Source organism: Balaenoptera musculus, chromosome 3 (genome assembly GCF_009873245.2).
Source record: "Balaenoptera musculus isolate JJ_BM4_2016_0621 chromosome 3, mBalMus1.pri.v3, whole genome shotgun sequence".
Lineage (NCBI taxonomy): Eukaryota > Metazoa > Chordata > Mammalia > Artiodactyla > Balaenopteridae > Balaenoptera > Balaenoptera musculus.
The window spans coordinates 144,903,291-144,917,878 of NC_045787.1; the positions used below are offsets into that span (position 1 = coordinate 144,903,291).

The 14,588-nt window shown below is 35.3% G+C and overlaps 1 protein-coding gene across 3 annotated transcripts in view; it reads left to right on the top strand.

Annotated features, from left to right (window-relative positions):
• RANBP17 (RAN binding protein 17) overlaps window positions 1–14,588 on the top strand; it is a 307,007-nt gene that overhangs the window by 150,680 nt on the left and 141,739 nt on the right. The window lies entirely within an intron of this gene.

The following is a 14,588-nucleotide window of genomic DNA, read 5'->3' on the forward strand; positions in this document are numbered from 1 at the left end:
GTTGTATTAAATCTCAGCAACATTGCCCTTTCTATACAACACTTAAGGACTGTTTTTCATATGTGATTATGGAGACTTTCGTCTGTTTACAGTTTATTTATTTAACAATTATTGAAGACCACCAACCGTGTCTGACAGTTTTTGTTCCCACACAACTTGTAAATATCAGGTCATGTTTATCTTGCCAATCTTACCGATGAAAAATATTATCTTACAGATACTTTAATTGCATTTCTATACTTATGAATATTCTTTCATATCTTTATTCTTCATGTAGTTTTCTTTTGTCTGTAAACTACCTAGTTTGTATTGTTTGCCCATTTTTCTATCTCATTTTTGTCCTTTTTCATGCTGATTTATAAGAGCTCTTTGTCATGTGTTATAGTTTTTCCTAGTTTGTTGTTAGCGTCTTGAATTTGTTTATGGTGGTTTTTTTAAAAAAGAAAATATCCTCTGTTCCTTGATGGTGTTTATATTTTTAAAGTAAACTGTTGTTTAACCCAAAAGAATAATTCTAAAGAATTAATGGGATCCTAGCAGTTGAGTGAGAAAATTATTTTGGTTGGCAGAAGGGATACCGAGAAATCTGGGAATTTCATCTCTCTAAATGAACTCTTCCTTCAAAGACCTGTCTCTACAATAGTGGAATATTTGATATACTGTCAGTTTTTATGCTGTGAGGATAAAGTTTGTCTTCACTTTATTTCTAAATATATAACAATATGTTATATGTAAATGTCAGTATATATACATTTTTTTCTGTAATGGTGCAATTGGTTATTTTGTCATTTGTGATACTGCAGATCCATCACTCACCTCTACTGAGTTTATTCTTCATTTGGGTAATGACTTCAGAGAATTTTTTTTTTAAATTTATTTATTTATTTATTTATTTTTGGCTGTGTTGGGTCTTCGTTTTCTATGCGAGGGCTTTTTCTAGTTGCGGCAAGCGGGGACCACTCCTCATCGCGGTGTGCGTGCCTCTCACTGTCACGGCCTCTCCCGTTGCGGAGCACAGGCTCCAGACGCGCAGCCTCAGCAGTTGTGGCTCACGGGCCCAGCCGCTCCGTGGCATGTGGGATCCTCCCAGACCAGGGCTCAAACCCGTGTCCCCTGCACTGGCAGGCGGACTCTCAACCACTGCGCCACCAGGGAAGCCCTCAAAGAATTTTAATATCCTAGAACTGTAGCATTGGAAGGATTCTCATCATAAATTTCAGGACAACTAAGAAGTTGTCTGCATTCACCCATCAAGGCACATAAATAGAGACTTTTGCTTAATTCATAAGTAAAATAAACTCAAGTATTGTCAATGCTTTATTTTCTTCTCTTGAATATTTATTGAGACTCTGGCTAAGATCTTATCTGAAGGAATGTGAAAATAAAAAACCTGAAAGACCTGCTTAATGGATACTCATCACGTAACAGACATGACACTGAGTTGCTAATATTACCACATCTTCTAGTTGGTCCAGTTCTACATAGAAGGTGAATGCTTTCTATGAGTTAGACACAAAACTAAGTGCTTTACCTATGCATTTAAATCTCTGAAAGTAGGTCCTATCATCTCTATTTGAAAGTTGAAGAATCTGAGGCTCCAAGAAGTAAAATATCTTGCCAAAGTAACAGATGATAACTATAACCTCCTGTTGGTCCCATCAGAAACTTTAGAGTTATGCACTGGCTTCTTTTATCAAGTAAATTCCACGCTGTGTCTACTACTCTTAGTCCATGGGGAACTGACCCCATTTCCTGGCCTCAGGAATGCAGACTTGACATAGCCCTGGCCAGTCAGATCACTGTATTCCCCTGGCCACGATTATTGGTTTAATATGAGCATATGAAACAAGCCAAGTCCAAGGTCAGTGAGGTTTAATTTCTGAGACCTTTTGAAACTATTTGGAAAAAGAAGCTGTCTTTCCACTGAATTTGTAGCTAGGAAAATTTAAGTCTTAAGATGTTAAGAGCTACTATGTTCAAAAAGCCAGTTTGAGAGTGAATGAAAGGAGTGAAAAGAAACACTGAGTTATGAAGAGAGACCAGATTCTGACACTATTTCTTTAGCCCCTGGATCCAAGGATTCAAATACGCTTACAAGAAGATCTAGCAATGTTTATTTCAGATACTGAGCAAATACTCCCTCCATCCATGCTCCCTGCTTTAAAACCAAAGACCATGCTGAAGTTGTAGAACCAATTGGCTCCTAAAGATTTGAAGTGATATTGGTAATATTCTCTCTCTGTCTCTGTCACTGTCTCTCTCTCCCCTATTCCTCCTCCTTTTTTCTCTCTCTCCCCCTCTCCCCCTCTTTCCCTCCCTCCTTTTCCCCCTTCTCATTTCTCCTCTCTTCCATTCCCCCTCCTTTTTCCCCTCCTTCCCTTCCTCCCTCCTTCCTGCCTTCTCTCTGTCTCTCTTTGTCTCTCTCTGTCTCTCTCTCTCTCTCACACACACACACACACACACACACACACACACACACAGACTTATGTCCAGCTTGACCACTGATTCTAAAATAGGAAATGACAACGAATATGCCAGGAGGAAGGGGGAGTGTTCTGACCTGTTGCCAAACCTTTTTTTTTGCACCTCTACACTGCACCTGTATTCTGTAATGGTCACTGCAACCCTTTTTTAAAAACTGTTTACATGTCTGACTTCTTGTTTGGATTTTACTTGGTGATTTGATATGAATTTTTAATGTAAAAGCACTTAGCATTAGGAGTTTGACATTTTGTCTGACCTTAATCACCAGGAGGATCATGAGAGGTTTATTCAGTGGGAAGAGAACTGTTACAGCCCTGACAGAAATGATGGGAAATAAGTAAACAGACTTTTAAATCTTCACCAGAAATCAATAGGGTTTAAAGATGATGGACGTTGGTGTTTTCTGCTGCTTAAGGACTTCAACCTTTTACGGGAAGATATCTTCTCAACGTGTCAGCAGTTTTTTCCCTGTACACAATGAATCACTGCTGCAAATAGAGCATTCTGCATAGCACACTCTTCATCATTATTATATGGAAGAAACTGTATATTCCTGCCCATGGTAACATAGAGCCTTTTGGGGCATTTTTGTATGAAAAAAGAGGGCCGTTTCTCACCATTTTGTTTTTTGTCTTATGTGTAATTCATGCTCCAAACTTTTTTCCTCAATACAATAATAGCAGTTTTTATTTATAGAGTACCTTTTAGCTATGTGATATGAAGGTAGATGATATGATTCCATTTTATAGATGATGAAATTGAGGCCCAGAGGCTCTGCGTAAGGTCATCCAACTAGTGATATAACTGGTATTTAAAATCTTGGTCCATAGTATTTGAAGCTTATGTTTTTTTTTTGTTTTTTTGTTTTTTTTTTTATAAATTTATTTATTTATTTTTGGGTGTGTTGGGTCTTCGTGTCTGTGCGAGGGCTTTCTCTAGTTGCGGCGAGCGGGGGCCACTCTTCATCGCGGTGCGCGGGCCTCTCTTGTTGCGGAGCACAGCCTCCAGACGCGCAGGCTCAGTAGTTGTGGCTCACGGGCCTAGTTGCTCCGCGGCATGTGGGATCTTCCCAGACCAGGGCTCGAACCCGTGTCCCCTGCATCGGCAGGCAGATCCTCAACCACTGCGCCACCAGGGAAGCCCGAAGCTTATGTTTTTACCACTCTTTGAACTGCATCTCTGAAGACACTCAGTAGGTATTCTCACCTTTGACTCTATTTCTTTAGCAGTGGTATCTCTTATTTCTTTCTTTCATCTTTTCCCTCAGTCAGTAAAACTGACTTAAGTGACAGATCTCCGCATCATTTAATAAGATGATAAGAGCTATACCATGGTCATTGAATAAAGAGATATGGGTTGAGAACTGCTTCCCAATATACTCTGCAGATCTATTTTTCATGAATGCTTTACAAGATATTAGATTGATATAGCATTTAGCAGTATATTCACAATAAACAGAATCCGATGAAAGTGTTCAAATATTAACAAAACATGTCATGCAGTGTCCTTTTTTCCAAGGTATAGAATTATATATTTCATTTTTAAAATGTTTTTATTCTAAATACTTTAAAACATGGAAAACTTGCCATTATAGAACAGCTGACTTTCCAGGTATTCGAGAAACTAAGATATTTATTTTGTAATTCGGAAATATTCTTTCTAATTCAAACTAAGAATACTAACTCAATTTTTTAATAATAAGTAATCATGAAATATATATTGGTAGATAAAAATTTTTACATAACATTTCCTGATTTGATGTGAATTTAGCTTTAAAGACACATTACTTTAGTTAATTGGAATTTTAAAAAGAAAAGATGAGATAGCTCTTTACCAGTTCATTGTAATACATGTTAGATATGTTGAATGCAAATACCGTCTTATGAAAGGTGCAACAGTCTCTTAACTTTTGGAATCCTCCATTTCCTTATTTAGAAGCTGAAATAAACTAAAATTTTTGAGGATCCTTCTAACTCTAAAGTTCTATAACTCCTTAGGTTTAGAATATTGGTTTGAAGTCATTTTTTTTCTATCACATAAAGTAATGTATGATTTTTCACAATGTTCAAAGTAATTTTTGCTGTAGCATTTTAAAATGTTCCACCCTCACCCCTTAAAAGCTGATCTTTTTCTAATATCTAATTATCTTCTCTGACTTGGTATACTGTGTTGCTCCCCTGACTTGTTCTTACCTCAAGAAGAGTGACTTGAAACCTTTGTTTCTCATATGAAAAAAAGATAAACTATTGTTACTCCAGGCCTTCTAAAGGTGCTGATCAAGGAATAACTGATCAACCATTTTCTTATGTTCTCTTTACACTGACTTGGGACCTCATAAAAGAGTGTTAGTAGAAATCAAGAACGCTTCATTCTAGTCTGACCCTTATCCCTAATTTTTTGGTCATATAACCTCTTGAGGCCCCAGTTTTCTTGTCTGCAAAATGGGGATAATAGGACCTACTAAACAGAATTATTGTGAAAATTATTTGAATTAACATATATGGAAGCATTTGAACTCCTAAATAAGCTGCTTTGTCAGACAACAGTTTATTTAGGTGTTTTGCTAGTACAAGTTCTTGTTACCTGGGTTTGATATATAACCTCAAATTCTTATACTGCAATTTTTTGGGTATGACCAGATGTAACTTCTAAAAATAAAAAGTACTGCTGAGTTTATTTATTCACTTAAATAAACTCTCATGGTTTTTATCCTTGCCCCTGTTATTAAGTAAGCATGTCCATTTTTTAAAAGGCTATAGCTTCCTCAACATGACAGGGATTACAGATTAAACAAATGAAGAGAGGGCTTTTCAGTATAGGGTGTTCTGTTTATCAAGTTCCTTTTCTTGTTTGTCTTTGAACTTTTAATCCTCTCATTAAATATAAAGTCATTTCCTAGTTACTTTGCATTTAAATTTTGCATTGGTTACTATAGGTTTTTATGTTTAAATATTTGATTTTGATGAGGTCATCTTTAATCATTCATTTTATTAACATCTGTTTTGGGGACCAGAAATTTTGCCAAAGAACGTGCTTTAAATTTATTGAAGTCAGTGGGAAAATATGATTTGATACCTAAAAAAGTAAAGCAAAACCAATTTTTTTTGCTCCAAAATCTTACTGAATGTTAAGTCATGGTCAACCATGATTATGCCTGTGTTGGTCCTACCTACATACATTTGTTCCTTTTAAAGAACACGTATGTTTCCTCTTTTCTAATACTTCATTCTTAAGTTATGTAAAATAGTTTTCATCCCTAATTAAATGACTTAATAACAGTCATCAATTCCTATCAAAACAGAAGTTATTTTCCCCAGAATTATTATCAATTTTTTTCTCTTTTCATGACTCTTTGTACATTCTTTTATTGCAACAATTATATTGCACATTTATGTGTCCGACCTACACACCATCAGGAGTTTCTTACGTTGTGAAATCTTATTTACCTTTGATATCTACCCCTTAAGCTCTGTGTTGGGCATTTAGTGAACTCCCAATAATATATTGAATGATACTTCAAATTTTGTTGAAGATCCAAAAATGCTTAGCCAAATTGATCTATGACTATATAGACAAGTTCTGTTACCATGATTCTTAAAACAAAAATGTTCCCAATTTGTGACTGATGGTCTATAATGTCATATTTACTTCCATAATAAATAGTCACCTTTCATAATAGTGTCACCATAATAAACTAAGATTAAAAGGATTTGCTGAGACTTCTCTCCCAACCATTAGGATAAACCAGGTATAAGGTTCTACCTCCGGTTAGCTACGTGACCTTATCCTGTTAAGGTTTTATTTATAAAATGACGGCTTATACTGGATTATTGCTAAGGTCTGTCGAGCTAAAGAAATTCTCAACCAGAAGAGCTTAACAGTATCTGTCACCTACACTTATTTTTGCTAAGAGGCTTTTTTCCATCATAGTGACACAGTTACTCTGAAACTCATCTAGCTTCTGAAAAAACCTAGGAAGCCCAGCTTGTTCTTAGCCCCACAGTAGGAGTGCTTGAGGAACCTGAACTGCATACTACCAGGTGCTTTTTACATCCTGAGAAAAATTGTTATTCACTTTTGATCTCTAGTCCTTAAACTCAGTGCTTGGCATTTAGTGAATGCCTAGTAATGCTTAGTTTGTTTTGGTTCCATATAATGGAAAGTACTCATCTGTATGTAATGTATACGTTTCTGTCTTTGAATTTGTGGGAAGGCACGTGTATTGTAAAGTCAGCTTCCTGCCATCCCTACTCTCAGCCAACATCTAAGTCCCTGCCACTGTGGTTTAGTCCCCAAAATTTGTTACAGAAGGTATAAACACTTTTTTAATATATCATAGACAGCTAATATGTGTTTATATATGGCCTTGTCCCTGAAGGACTATAAGCTACTTGAGGTCAGAAGCTCTACTTTATTAATTTTTTATCTCCTTCTAGTGTTTATTACTATTTAGTACATATTGGTCAATTTTGTTTACTAATTTGATGTTTATACAGAATTGCAGAATTATACAGAATTTTCAGAATTATTACTGAAAAAAGATCACTGCCTTTATAATGATCCCTCCCTACAAGAAGGAACATCCACAACTCAGTTTTGTGTGATAGCTTTTGTAAGAGGGGAACTTCTGGAGAAGCACCTGATGATTGTCATTGTCTATTATGTTATTTCAGGGATAAAGGACAAATATAGTCATAATTGCTATAATTTTCATGAACCCTAAACAGTTCTATATTTTTTAAATGACTGTAGAAATTTATTGGTTATTTTCAGTTTAGTTTTTATGCAGTCTAGCAATGTGATCAGATTAAGTGTGTATGTGTCATGCATTTTTTCACTTGTAGCAATAATCCCCTATCTGCATCAGTCTAATTTAGTGCTTTGGGCAATGAAGTAATGCAGACTAAATCAAAGCTGAGCTTGAGCCAAGATGATGAGTTGGAAAGATTCCTGGTTTTGTAATTATATAGACCTGAATCTCCACTAATTGAGGTATAACATACATAAAACACTAAACATGGTACTTGATTATGGTAAGTTGCTCCATAAAAGGTAGCTAATGTTATTTTAGTTTAGCAAGTATATTGCTAAAAATAGTCATTAGGTGTGAAAAGTATTTTAAAGACGTGAAGTTCACTGCCTTCAAAGTACAGATTACCAGCATATAACATATCTTGGCATATGTTAGCTCCATAGTAGGTTCTGAAACAGACCAAGGAATGAAAGAACCAACTAACTTTGTTGCAAGGCTGTGTGCTTTTTTATTTAATGGGAGATGATGGTCATCAGATGCCAATCTAGATGGTGACAGCCAGCATGTGTGTGATTTTTAATTGTGTATGTTAGGTGATTAGAGATTTCTGTCTTAGGCAAGTCACTGAGTACTAGATGAATTCAACTTCTGTTAAATTTTCTCTAGTGAAAATAAGGCCAATAATGACTATGTTGCAACGTTATTATGAGGATTAGTGATTATATCTAAAAAATAACTACAAGTGGCTAGCATTTTGTAAATTTTTCTATAAATTGAACGTTTTATTTTTATTCTCATTATTGCTGACATTGCTGTTGCCATCATCATCATCTTTATGTAATGACCTATGTGTTTAAGGTGGGTTTCTGCCTTTGTGGATCCTCCCACTATTTCTCTGTTCCTTAGAAACAGATCCTTTAAATAATCACAGAAACTCTAGGCATCTGAGAGCAAAAATACTTCATCAGATTCTGAAGGCTCTTAACTTTATACCATTCTACCTAAGCCTGCCTTCTAACACTGATTCTTCTGATCTTTCAGAACTATGCTCTCTTGACATAGAGGAATTACAGAAGTTTACTATCTGACTGATCTTGGTATATGGTACTATCTGCAATTTACCCAAGAGAAATACATTCACTTTTGCAGTCTTTATCTGATTGTCAATCCTACTTTACTCATATTGGCGATTTTCGTTGTATTCTGTCCCTACTTTTCTTTTCCTCATGATAATTTCATTTAATTTCACATTCTTTTATTATTTTTTCAAAATTCATTAACCCCTAGTAAGGTCAGTTATGTGAATTACAGATTCTCACTAAGTTGTTTATAATGCTGTGGAGGTGTGTTATTTACTCCATCTTGTTTTCTTTACTCTCTGTCCTCTTGATGTACTTGTTGTGATGACCTTAATCATGTTTAGAATGGCTCATGGAAAAGAGAAGGTTGTGACTGGAACTGACATGGGCCATAGACTTTATTTATATGCTTGTGTAAGTCTTTTCTATTTTATCATCTTGAAGCTGAACTTATTTAAGACATTGCTAGCTATAAATAAAAAGCACAGTTCTTTTCATCTGGTAGGTGTATAGTCCACCAAAGGAAATCCATTGTGGATACTGATAAGGAAATACATAGAAATTGAGAAGGGTTTTGGTAGTCCAGTTACCTTTGACAAGTCATAAGCTTTCTGGGCCTTAGTTTTCTCCAGTCCAAAATGGACATGTTAACTGCCTTTTCTATTTCAGTGGATTGTGTAAAGATCAGATGAAATAATGTGAAATGCATGTAAAAGGACTTTCTTTGTCATTCATGAAAAGTGTTAAGCTCTTTATGATTATACAGTGTTGTTGTCTTGAATACTTTGAGGAAAGAGAATAAGTGTTGGTATATTTATTAACTTTTTTTTTTTTTTAATATTTATTTATTTATTTTTGGCTGTGTTGGGTCTTCGTTTCTGTGCGAGGGCTTTCTCCAGTTGCGGCGAGCGGGGGCCACTCTTCATCGCGGTGCGCGGGCCTCTCACTGTCGCGGCCTCTCCCGTTGCAGAGCACGGGCTCCAGACACGCAGGCTCAGTAGTTGTGGCTCACGGGCTTAGTTGCTCCGCGGCATGTGGAATCCTCCCAGACCAGGGCTCGAACCCGTGTCCCTTGCATTGGCAGGCAGACTCCCAACCACTGCGCCACCAGGGAAGCCCTATTAACTTGTTTTTGCCTCTCTTCTTCCAAAAAAGATTTGAAGCAGAGGTCACTAATGAAGTCGTTGAATTGAAGATACTATTATTGGCAAGAGGAATGAAGTGAAAGGAAATCTGAGGAGGAAAATATTTTGTAAAGGTGTTGAATTAGTTTGCTGCATAGGCAATAAATATTTAGGAGGCACATCCTCAGAGATAGAATTAAAGTACAAATTGGATTGTTATTGTTGGCAGATAGGAGTGGTTTTTAAAAGAGTAGTAATATGTTGTAGATCTGGAGCAATATTTTCTATAAAATGGTAAGATCTTAAAAAGAAGAAGTAAAGATTAGATATGATGAGAAATTGTTAGTTAATTTCAATTTGAGTACTTGGAGGAAATGCTTCAACTTAACAGGGAAAGAGTAATTTTAGGAAAATAATAATGTGACCAGGATAGGGCCTGAATTTTGACTCTGTAAAGAGGCTAAGTTCTTATTAACTTTTTTTTTTTTTTTTCTTATTAACATTTTTACAGGTCAGTGTCTACCTTAAAACGCTAGTTTACCAACAAAAAAAAGTTACGGGTGGAGGAGAGCGAAGAGGGATATTTATGAATTATTTCTGAGATATAGTGAAAATTCTAAGTATGTGGTAGAACTTTTTGAGATTCATACCGTAGCACAAAAGGAATTATGCTGGTTTTAGATAATGTTTTGAAACATTAATTGTGACCATGTAATTAAAGTTTATGATTCTTGACCTCGTATCTTATTTTGTAAACTGATGTTTTATAAAAGACTATATTACTTTCTGCTTCAAGTTGCTACTGAATCATGTTAACTCCTTTTTTATCAATAGTTTCTCTCTCTTTAGTTCTTTCCTCCCAAACTATGTTAAACAGAGTACCTATACCACTACTTCCTAGCTCTTTTTCTTTAGGCAAGTTCCTGAGCTCTCTGAGCTTTAGTTTTGTCATAAAATGTGGATAATAATACGTACTTTTTATAGAGTTGAAGCAAGGATTGAGATAATATTCTTAGCATGATAAACTGACACATAGAAAGTACTCATTAAGAATTAGATGCTTCTACTGTTGTTGGTGGTGGTATTGCTATAATTATTACAACTGTTCTTATTATCATCGTTGAATACAGTTATTTTTTCCCTAGTGGTCTACTAAATCAAAGAAAAATCATTGGGAAATAATCACAGGGGATGTGTTTATATAAGTGGTGGCCACGTATTATATTTTACAGGTTAATAAACTTTGCTTCTTAGCATGTTATGAATATCTTTGAACTAAAACGTTCGGAGAGGAAAGAAAGATTTTCTTTATTTGAAAACATCCTTCTGTTTTACATCTTAGAATAGCAAAAACCTGTATGTACTTTTTAGAATCAGTCTCTCTAAATGATAGCCCGATACAGAAACCAGGGTTCTTTACAGCAGGCCATTCTGAGGTTGGAGGTATCGTTGGAAAAAAATGTAATTAGCATTCACCACAAATTCTTACATTTCTCAGTATTTTATCTATTAAGCAGTCACCCCTGCTTGTTGCCCTTTAGGCATTCAGTTGAGGTGCATTAGTAAGCTGGGTGAGCAAACTGTTGAGCATATCTAATTGGGCTCCTAGAGAAAATGGCTGACCAACGGTTTTGAATACTCAAGAATTCACATATTGAATGCCTGTCGAGGACCAAATCTGTTGTGAAATCATCATTACCCTTAGAATCTTGTATTTAATGATGAGACTGGTAAGAAATGGTACAGGGAGATAAACCTGTGACCGAGGTAAAGACAGGCCTGTAGCAGCCCTTAAGAGGGACGCCTGCCTTGGGCTTGAGGAGAGCAGGACTTGGGAGAGAGGAACCAGAGGACTTAATGATGGTAATATCTGGGCTTTGAGGCCAAATGGGAGGTGGCTGGGTAGGGAGGTGGTAAGGGTCCAGGAGGGGATAAATGTTCCATTTGGGGAACTATTAGATGGCAGAGTAAAGATGAAAATATAGGCCATGAAGGGAGAAATGAGATTTTTCTGCTGTGACCTTGGAGGGTCTCTTTTGTGCAAGAACTAGTCAGTTCAAAGGAGGAAATGATTAAAATGGAATTCACTAAACTATTTTATTCTGTTGACTTGATCAGTCAGTTTCAGTAAAAATGCTTGCGCCTCATAATCCATTTGGGCATGGATTTGTTTTTGTTACTCTTTTATAATGTGGAAGATACTTTCAAATTTCTCATGTGGTTCTCGATAGTGGTTGTACAATATAATCACATGGGGATTTTTTTTTTAAATGCCAGTGTAGATTTGTTGTAATGATTCCAACAGAAATTTTTAAATGTTGGGGGATGGGGAAATAGATTATATAAGACTAGCAAAATATTGATAATCATTGAAGCTTGGTAATGGATACCTGAGGTTCATTAAAGTATTCATTATGTTTGTGTATGTTTGAATATTTCCATACTAAAATAATTTTTAAGTAAATTTAGAAGAAGTTTTTCTCAACAACCACCACCAAAAAAATACTCGTGCCTGGGCTGCTCCCTAAACCAATTAAATAAGAATTTCTTGAGATAGGACTAAGGTATCTTTTTTCTTTTTTATTGAAGTATAGTTGATTTACAATATTGTGTTAGTTTCAGGCGTACAGAAAAGTGCTTCGGTTATAATATATATATATATATATATATGTATGTATATATCTATATTCTTTTTTTCAATTCTTTTCCATTATAGGTTATTACAGAATACTGAATATAGTTCCCTGTGCTATACAGTAACTTCTTGTTATTTATCTATTTTATATAAAGTAGTGTGTATCTGTTAATCCCATACTCCTAATTTATCCCTTCCCCCCCTGCCCCTTTGGTAACCATAAGTTTGTTTTCTATGTCTGTGAGTCTGTGAGTCTGTTTCTGTTTTGTAAATAAGTTCATTTATACTATTTCTTTTAGATTCCACATATAAGTGATATCATATGTTTGTATTTCTCTGTCTGACTTACTTCACTTAATATGATAATCTCTAGGTCCATCCATGTTGCTGCAAATGGCATTATTTCATTCTTTTGTTTTTTTAAGTTCAACATGATCCTCGTATGTAGCTATGGTTGAAAAACCTCTGCTTTATGAGATAAACTAAGCAGGAATTATTGTTCTTATTTTACAGGTAGAGAAACTGAGACCCAGAAAGGCTAAATGTTTTGTTACAAGGCCACATAGATAGTAAAGAGCACAGCAATTGCATTGTCAACCTCATATATTCTAGTGCTCATTTTATTTTACCACTCTGCTTCTACATTGCCTATCGAACGAATGATTTCATTGCTAGTAGTTGTCATATGGTCTGTTCAAAACCTATGCTGTATTGAAGATATCTTAGTCCTACCACTCTGTTTTAGAACACACTAGCTCCTCTTCCTCACACTGGCAGTGAGTATTGGGTGCAAGCAGTGACGGTTGCTAAATTGGTTTTATTTGTGAGTAGGTGCTCATAATTCAGCCTGCCATTTTCTTTTCTTTTCCTGCAAATATGGGGACAGTGTAAGTACCTCTTGGAAAGAAAAGATGCTGATATTTTTCTAACGCCCTGTGCACTGGGGCAGTAAATCTACATGCAAATTAAAGATTTTGGTAACAAATGATAACTCTCATCATCACTCTAATCTCTTCTTAACTTTCCTGGGTATTGTTAATTCATAACGTAGTTTGAATTGACTTACTACTATTGATTTCATATTCATTAGAATGAAAAGAGAAATCTTGCCTTTGCAAGGGAAATACAGTTATCAGACACTTTTTTTCTCAGAGAATAAAAGGACCTGGCGGGATATAAACTGTGAGAATGACAGTTAAATTGACGTGAAGGTTAATGCTTGCTTGCTACATTGATGTTGGAGGATCAGTCGCTTGTCAGTATGCTGCTATAATACATGCAGTACATCTTCATTAGGAAGGCATATAGCAATCAGTTTCAGGTTTCCGGATGAGCCTGTGGCCAGGCCATAATTAACCTTTTGAACCTCGAATTGTAACAGAATGTACTATTGGCTTGGGTTATCAATTATGGTCAGAGTCAATTGATACTTACTCAAAGAAGGCTTATTGGTGATGGATATTATAATCTACTCATTTTCCATTGTTTGATTAAAAAATAAAATTGACATGACAGAATATTCCAGTTTTTACTTTTGGAGAGACCAATTTTTGTAAGCCAGATGCTTTGCCAAACAAACAGTTATATTAGTAACAGTTTGGATTTTCTTGGTTTTGATTTGGTTTTCGGTCTCAATTTTCAGTATTGTTTTCAATTTCTTAAGCATGAAGCAGTGTAACTGCTAAGGAGGACTTTTTAAATACCTTATCTGTCAAAGTATAATAGAAAAGACTCAGATCGCATTTCATCATACTTTAAACATAAGTTTAAAAGATTAAAGTTCAGGTGCAATCATGTTATTAAGTTTTTTGTGTCTTGTACTTCTTTTTCAATATTTCACTCAAATCAAATAGTATTATCAGAAAAATGGCTGACCAAGATTCACTTATTTTGGAAAAACTTAACAGAATATTTGTTAATCAAATAAAACTGAAAATAATATTTGCCAATCCAAATCAAGGGAATGTTTCTATTTTAATGTATTTCAAATTGCCTATTACAGTTTAAATATAACTGCTCAAATTTAAAAGCTATGTGCTTTTTAGCTATATTTCCATTTATTATATGTTATTTTTATTGTATAAGTTTTCAAAATAATTTTCAATTAAAGTTATGCAGTGCTAATATGTTTGAGAAGTTATTTCTAGAAAAAAGTTACACTTAGGTTTTACTTGTAGTTGCTGCTGTCTATGCATATTGTTTTGAAATTGTCATCTATGAATCTGTCTTGAGACAATTTATTTTTATTTATTTATTTATTAACATCTTTATTGGACTATAATTGCTTTACAATCGTGTGTTAGTTTCTGCTTTGTAACAAAGTGAATCAGCTATACATATACATATATCCCCATATCTCCTCCCTCTTGGCATCTCCCTCCCACCCTCCCTATCCCACCCCTCTAGGTGGTCACAAAGCACCAAGCTGATCTCCCTGTGCTACGTGGCTGCTTCCCACTAGCTATCTGTTGCACACAATGCTCTTTCTGCCCATAATTAATTTTAAAATAAAT